This window comes from Hermetia illucens, chromosome 6 (assembly GCF_905115235.1).
Source record: "Hermetia illucens chromosome 6, iHerIll2.2.curated.20191125, whole genome shotgun sequence".
NCBI classification, from domain to species: Eukaryota; Metazoa; Arthropoda; class Insecta; order Diptera; family Stratiomyidae; genus Hermetia; species Hermetia illucens.
The window spans coordinates 9275645-9282766 of record NC_051854.1 but is presented as its reverse complement, the minus strand read 5'-3'; positions in this window follow the sequence as shown (position 1 = coordinate 9282766).

The window sequence follows — 7122 nt, the reverse complement described above, 5'->3', positions numbered from 1 at the left end:
TTAGAGCTAAATCGACTGGTAACCGACACAAATCCTTCCGGCATCGCTGCAGGTTGATGAAATAGACACTTTAAGGTTTAGTTTAGTCTAGTTACGAGCATCTTGGAGAAGAAGCGCGCAATGACAAAATGTGGTTGGCGATGGACCATCCTAACTGATCAGGGACGATCAAGACGAAAATCTAAAAAGATGGCGAAATTGGTCGTGAAGTTCCACATGCAAATATTGAAGTTCCATCATAGTGTTCCGGCGACACACTCTCTTGCATGCATCTGTGGTAGCCAGGCTCGGGAAAGTGGGGGCTTAGGTTCCTATGAACACTTCGATTCCTCACGTGTGTCGAGAAGTGGGTTTTTTTCGTGGAGCAATATGCAGGCGGTCAAAGGGTAGCATAGGTCCCAAGGCGAAACGTGTATTGGTACTCACGATAGAGCATAAAACCTGGGAAACGCCTGCTGAACCCTATCTCCACCTCCACGTGGTGATCGCTGGGAGTTCTTTCTTTATGAAAAACTGCAGACGAAGAAGGATGAAGGCGAGTCTCCCGCGCCGAAAAACGGGACAAAATGTACCAACTGGTCCCCCAGGTTGGGGGTTGCGTAGGGCTGACAAGAGCGACTAACGTTGAAAAGGGTTCCTGAGCTTCCATCGACCAAAAAGTGCTTTCTCTGGCTTTCAGAAGAACAGCGAAATGGTGCTGAAGTTCTGGAACAACTTGGTGTGCAGAACAACCTCAACACTTCCACTTGGTTGCTGCTAGGCAGCAAAACAGGCGAGAGAGAGAAGATAGGCCGGGAACTTTTCTCACTATCGGCGTTCCCGAACCCGATGTTAAGAAGGTTCGGGAAAAATCGGGCTGCCGGCTATACTATGGGCTGGGGACCGTCACGTTACAAGTGTCTGCTCCTAAAACCATTGAAGGGGATATGCAGCCACCCGCATCTTCATCTGAAACCTAGATGAGGTGCCACATTTCCCAAATCGGATCAATAGCTGCAAGACATTTATATACCTCATACAAGAACTGTGGGTTGTTGGTGGGGTAGTCAGGGACCTAAACTTCCAACATGCTGACCTACTGTATGCCAATGGAAGCGATCGACCCCGCACCTGCATGGTAGTCTCAAAAGACTTCCAGGCTAATGTGGTTAACGACCTATGTGCTGTCGACACCACATCGGCTAAGCTAACCATAAAAAATCAACAGGGAGATAAAGAGATACTATGGTGCTCTGCATATGTTCTCTACGACGCAGAAGACGTTCCCAGTGGAATATTCATCAGAGCTATCCAATACGCCAAAAGTAGAGGCATGGGGGTAATAGCAGGATGTGATGTCTACGCTCACCACATATGCTGGGGAACTTCGAACATCAATGCAAGAGGATCGAGACTACTGGAGTATCTAGTAGGAACCGATCTGCAGATCCTAAATTTGGGTAATAAACCCACTTTCTTCAACGTGGTGAGGCGAGAGGTCATCGACATCACGATGGCATCAACTGACATCGCGGCTCTGATCGACGAGGCAACCTCAAAGCTGAAGCGGATTCTGGTTAAAGAACGTAGCCAGAAACTGGGTTATTTAGGTTTACAGAACCGGAGGCACACAGGAAGCAATGAAGAAACGGCAAACCATCTGCTTGAAGTGCACTTCCCAGGCAGCATCCAAAGTCTAATCTCGGGGCCACAGGTGCATACAACCCTCAACCAAGAGGCTGGAATCTGGCATGCAAAATAGTATCACTGGAGCGAGTAAAATGAGCATTTAACTCGTTCTATAGATACCAGTCTGCAGGTTCGGATGGCATCATTCCTGCGCTAGTAATAGAGGGAATGGATGCCCTGGGTCTACATATTCGGAATATATATCGGACATGCCTAGCACACGCTTATATTCCAATTAAATGTTTAATATGAAGGTGTTATTCATTCCCAAACCAGGGAGACCCACCTACGCGGACGCAAAAAGCTTCCGACCGATCAGCCTAACGTCCTTTCTGCTAAAAGGACTAGAAAGACTAGTAAATCGGTTCATAAGGGATACACACATTCCTAGGTAGCCACTTTACTATAGGCAACACGCGTACCAGAAAGGCAAATCCACGGAGACACCACTCCATGAACTTACGGCAAAAATTGAAAATGCGATTTTCGAAAAACGAAGGTGCCTTCAATTATGCCTCATTTGCGCTAATTTGTGATGTGGTAAGACAGCATGGAATCGAACCGCTGCTAACTGATTAGCAGCATCCTTCACATGCTAGAGTGGAGAAAAATCCACATATCGGTCGGCCAGAAGTCTATTGAAGCAGGATGTCTCAGAGGCTGCCCAAAGGGAGGACTTCTCTCCCCACTGTTAAGGCTCTTGGTAATGGATACCATGCTGTGGCTCCTGAAGGACAAAAAAGTCTTCGCGCAAGTATTTGCGGACGACCTAGCCGTAATAATTACCGTCAAGTTTGCGGACACAGTATGTGATCGCTTGAATGCAACTCTGCATGAAATCCACAGTTGGTGCTTCCGCAATGGACTCGCGGTAAACACTAGGAAGACTGGATTAGTTATGTTCACCAGGAACGTCAGATGGGGCAGCTATACACTACCCACCTTAGCAGGGGCGGAAATCCAACTGGCACAAACAGTCAAGTACTTAGGAGTACATTTCGACTCCAAGTTAACATGGAAGCACCATATCCAGGAACAATACCGGAAATCCTGCAGATTGCTCTGGTGCTGTAGTAATGCGATAGGTAAGACCTGGGGACTTTCACCAAAACGAATATACTGGATGTATACATCCATAATAAAACCCATTTTGATGTATGAATTCATCGGCTGGTGGCCAAGACTGAACTTTGCTAACAGCAGGAAGCTTCTAACGCAGATTCAGAAACTTGGTTGCCTAAGTATTACTGGAGCAATCAGTACTACGCCGATTGCGGCACTTGAAGCTATCCTAAATTTACCTCCCATTCACTGGGAGGTGAAACGGAAAGCAACCAATGGCGCATATAGGCTCGATGCCATTGGGGCGTGGAAAGGCCGCCAATCACACGGTCATGCGTCTATCTAGAAATTCCTTGACAAACATCCGGTAGCCCACATGCTGAATGATCATATGGTTTCCAGATTTGTCTCTGAAAAGACCTACACTGTCGTAATCACCGAAAGAGAAGAATGGTCGGCAAATGGCCATGAGTCTTTTCAGATTACAGACTTAATAATCTTCACCGACGGGTCAGTCATGGAGGGTGGATCGAGCGCAAGGGTGTTCTCGGAGAATCCGATTATAGAACTGGCCAAACCCTCGGAAAAATGACGAACATATTCCAGGCGGAGATATATGCCATTTCATTGGCAGCAGAAGAATGTCTGCGACAAAAGTGGAGGGGTTGCACCATTCGAATCTGTTCCGACAGTCGGGCGGCATTATCACCACTAAATGGCAACGACATATCAACCCAGTTGATGTGGAGTTGAACGAAAAATTGCTGATGTGGATGCCGGGGCACTCTAACATCGCTGGAACGAGAAGGCTAACAGACTGAATCATCGAGGGTCTGGATCCACAATGGTGGGGCCAGACCCAGCTCTTGGAATCCGACCACCTACTGTCAAGTCTACTCTAAAGGGTGAAATTGCAAGGATTCACGCAGCCGACTGGAGAAATATGGACTCTTGTCGGCAGGCGAAAATCTTTGTGAAAGAGCTTAGGGCCACCAGAGCGGCATTTTTGTTGTCCCTTAAGTGGGACATGAAAACCCTAGTAGGGCTTTTAACGGGATACTGCTCCTTAAACTACCATATGGAAGGATTGGGGTAGTGGTTTCGGCTATGTGCAGCCAATGTGAGGAGGAGGAAGAGACGGTCCTGCACTTTTTATGCAGCTGCTCGGCATCCTCAGATCACAGACGAAGACAACTTGGCAAGGGTTTCTTCAATGAAGAATCTGCACACTCTCTGCCTCTGGAGAATGTTCCCTGATTCGCTAAAGCCTTCAAGCACCGTAGGCGGGATGCCATTGAATAGGCGATTTACGGGGATAGTGCAATGGGCCTAACAATGGCCTGAGTGCTCGGAACTGCGGCTCCTCCCACTAAACTAAACTAGTTCGGATAATCGAGAGTTACCTCTACGAGACGAATGACGGGTCGAGTGAATATGTTGTGGCAGCAGCTATTCCCGAAGTTTCCGTAGTAGCGCCCTGCTGTAGAACATAATGTAAGACGGAGTACTTGGCCTTCCCAGAGGAATAACATTGATTGGTTTTATAGACGACTTCCCAGAGAAAGTAACATTAATTGGTTTTATAGACGACTGGGCTGTGGTGGTAGTTGGGTAGCACCCCGAGGACGTACAACTTTATGGAAGTGGAAAGTGGAAGTGAAGACGAAAGGACGGAAGTGGTCCTTATCGCAAGAAAAACAACACTGTCAAAAGGCAGCAAAGACTAGTTCATCTCTAACAAAACTGATGCGTAATATCCGAGGGTCAAAATAAAGCCGCCGACTGGTTATCGTAGGAAGAGTGAAATCCATCTTGATATTGTATATGCGGCTCCTGTCTGGACGAGAGCACTGAATAACGCGGTGAGCCGGGAAAGTTGGGTCCGGACAGTTGCGATGAGGGCGTGCAGTGCATATTGGACATTACTGGATGAGGCAGTATATGCCATCGCGGGAATAATTCCCTTGGATCTTCTAACGAACGAGGTGCAGTGCTTCTACGATAAAAGGAAGGAGAATTCGCCTGATGATACGGGGCACTTCTGAAAAGCCATTAGATTAGGCAATACAGAAGATAGCAACAGCGTTGTGATAATTCTGGAAAACGCCGCCGAAACATATCATGTTCCATTGTCTGAGGTTCGCGACTAAAAGAGGGAGGTTAAACGACGCCCTCAACGTAGTCATCAGACCACATAATCTCGTGAAGGAGATGTTGAGATCGGAAATAAATTCGAGAACAAACAAGGCAACAATAACTGTGATACAAGAAAAGTTTCAGGAAATGGATCGACCATGGAAGGCGCGTGATTTAATCGTACTGGGGTAGATTAGAGGTCGCCCCACAAAATGATGTTTTACAGTGGTTCTGCGGGAGTATAGGCGGAGAAGGGAATGGTGGTTTAAGTAGATGAGAATCCCACACACGGTCGCAATTGGCGCAGCAGCGGTTTTTAAAGATTTCCACCTACCTTCATAAAAAAGTCAACTAATTTAAAAGTTCGACTGAGGACATCGGCATATTGTAGGTTGAATCGAAACTGTCAAAAATTGACCGAGTATTCGGAGAGAAATTTCCAATGAATATCACTGGGTTATGTCAAATGCCAATGTCTGAGTGGTTTGTTCGGGCACATTCAGCATAAGCAAATCAAAAGTGGAAGTTTTAGATTATCTGCAGAAAATAACGACAGCAAGATCGTTTATGGACCAAGAATATTGGTACCCCCATGGAGGAAAAAAATGAAGGCGCAACTATTGAAAAAGGTTTGACTTACTCTACCTACCGAGGGGCGACCAGTTGATGAGAAGCGTTAGGACCAGAATTCGGTGAAAAGCAGGGAGTGGTCAAAAGAATCAAGAGCCTTACAAAACTTCCTGACGAAGTTGAAGGAAATTTTGTTTAGTTAAAAGAGAGGTCATAGTTTATTGTAAGCTCGAAAAAGCTGCCCTTTGTTGGGCTATTGATGGGAATTATTTTTTCAATATTATGTCTCCGCTTTACTGGAATCTTCGTGCCGTTGATGTCGTCACGTGTTCATATTCGGCGAAAATGTAAAGAGCTGCTTCCTGGAATTCTTAACATTTCTTGAATATTTGCTTCAGAGTTTATATAGTCTTGATCCGGCAGCTCTAATTCCACTTTGATGCACACTGCGAATATTTGCCTGAAAGGGCTTAATTGATGATAACAGGTGAGAGTTTTATGCAATAAACTGAACTTTCCCACTAATCATTGTATTCAATTTATTTAAAACAACAAATCTCCGTTTAATCGCCCAAAATATTTTTTTTTCATTAATTTTAAATTTGACTAAGATTAAGTAAAAATTCTTAACTATTAGACCAACAGTTGGAAAATATTTATAAGAAACTATGAAAAGTGTTAGCGAGTTTTATTAAAACAAAAAATAACAAAGCTCAGGGAGAAAGGCTAATGCTATTGTAAATGATATTGCATGGATTAGAAATAAGACTTTGTACTAAAACAATAAATAAAGTCGCCATAAATGGAAAGTTCACTCAAACAATAGTCACAAATGTATCAATTCAATCTTAGTAAAAATGGTTGGGTTTTTTTTCTGTTTCTCTTTCATATTTTTTGCTTTCACATTCATTGTATTGATTTACATTTCCCATTAATTAACACATAATTCGAAATAAATTGTATATGGTTTATATAAATCTACTCCTCATCCTGTTATAATTCTATACTAATTTCATTTCCCACAATACATTGATTATAATAGAACATAATTATGTTTGGTAGTAATGTTCAATTGTTATTTGTTTTCTTTGTTTTTTATCTGTTACTATTCTTGTGTAATCGAATTTCAAAGATAATTCTGAACTTGTAAATCTGAAATCGATAAAAAATTTCAAATTTTCGTACAATAGCTTATCCTTTTGGGGTGTATATAATATATATATAATAATAGCCTTAGGCACAATAACATTTTCTCATCTTTTGTTTGTATTGTATCTTAATTTGTTTATCTTTCTAGACATTATGTTTTAAACGTATGAATGCTTAATATTTAATGTATATTTGTGTTTGTTTGTGTCTCACGATTGTTACAAATTAGTCGTAGCATTATTCATGGTTCCTTTATTAAGTCAAATTCAATTGACATTAATTTTTAATTTTATCATTCGCATCATAGAAGGTTCATTCTGAAAGAAAGACTGTTTTCGTCCAGGATAGAGGCAACTCATCAGATGCTGCCTCACCTCTGCCCTGGAAGCGGGGTGACTGAAAGTGGCAATAGGTGGAAAACGCTCGCAAAAACACGACAAGGGTGGTCCGGTCTAAAATCAAGTGGATCCCTCATATCCCATTCTGATCTTGGCAAGTCATTCACCTTTTTTATCTTTTGAACTTCATTCGATTTTT